General features: G+C 38.6%; 1 pseudogene; it reads left to right on the forward strand.

The window, feature by feature from the left end:
• Window positions 1-290: 290 nt before the first annotated feature.
• On the forward strand, window positions 291-787 carry LOC119518997 (annotated as a pseudogene).
• The last annotated feature ends 323 nt before the right edge of the window (window positions 788-1,110 follow it).

Consider the following 1,110-nt stretch of genomic DNA (forward strand, 5'->3'; position numbering starts at 1 on the left):
GTTTTCTTGTAGGTATTTAATTTTCTCTGAAGGATTCCCAAGAAATGGGTAACCGTGGTTACCTCCACAAGGAAACCTGGTTATCTGGTGCACAGAAATGATAGGCAAACTTTTGCTGTACAACTTTTCACACTTTGTGGTTTTGAACCATGAAAATATATTTGTTAACCATTAAAAATAAATTAAACCTTCCATCGCCTGTTCCAGCTTCTGTGAGGACAACGCTCTGCATTCTCGGCGCCCGCCTCCTCCATACCCTGCTTCCCTGCGGCCGACTGGTGAAGGTAGCCTCAGGAGTGCAAGTTGCTGATGAAGCATGTCGCACTGTTTATGACATGAAAGTTCAAAAGTGCTCTACACCAGAAGAAATCAAGAAAAGAAAGAAGGTTGTCATTTTTTGTCTCAGTGAAGATAAGAATTGCATCATTGTAGAAGGCAAAGAGATCTTGGTTGGAGATGTAGGGGTGACCATAATCGATCCTTTCAAGCATTTCGTGGGAAAGCTTCCTGAAAAAATTTGTCACTATGCTTTGTAAGATGCAAGCTTTGAAACCAAGGAATCCAGAAAAGAGGAGTTGACTTTTTTTGTGTGTGTGTGTGGGCACCAGAACTAGCATCTCTGAAAAGTAAAATGATCTACATGAGCTCCAAGGATGCAATCAAAAAGAAATTTCAAGGCATAAAACATGAGTGTCAAGCAAATGGGCCAGAAGACCTCAATCAAGCTCGTATTGCTGAAAAGCTAGGTGGATCCTTAATTGTAGCTTTTGAAGGATGCCCTGTGTAGATCGTCATTCAGTGCCACAAATCAAAAGCTTCTGTGTTTAATGTTCCTCTTGCTATATAAGTAAAGCAAATATACTTAGGCCAGGGTCTCACTGAGGCGGAGCTGTCTTGTCATCTTCTATAACAAACTAAATATTTTATAAACATGTGCAAATGGCCCTAAATAAATCTCAAGTCTAAAGTAAAATAAAATAAAAATAAATAAATAAACAAATAAATAAAGATACCTCTGACTGAAAGTGACATCTGACTAAAGTTATTTGAGAATGTGTTTTGTTTAAAAGCTTTTAGATCACTGACATCTTTCCAGGCCTTTCATACCTC

This window comes from Choloepus didactylus, chromosome 22 (assembly GCF_015220235.1).
Source record: "Choloepus didactylus isolate mChoDid1 chromosome 22, mChoDid1.pri, whole genome shotgun sequence".
In the NCBI taxonomy this organism is placed as follows: domain Eukaryota; kingdom Metazoa; phylum Chordata; class Mammalia; order Pilosa; family Megalonychidae; genus Choloepus; species Choloepus didactylus.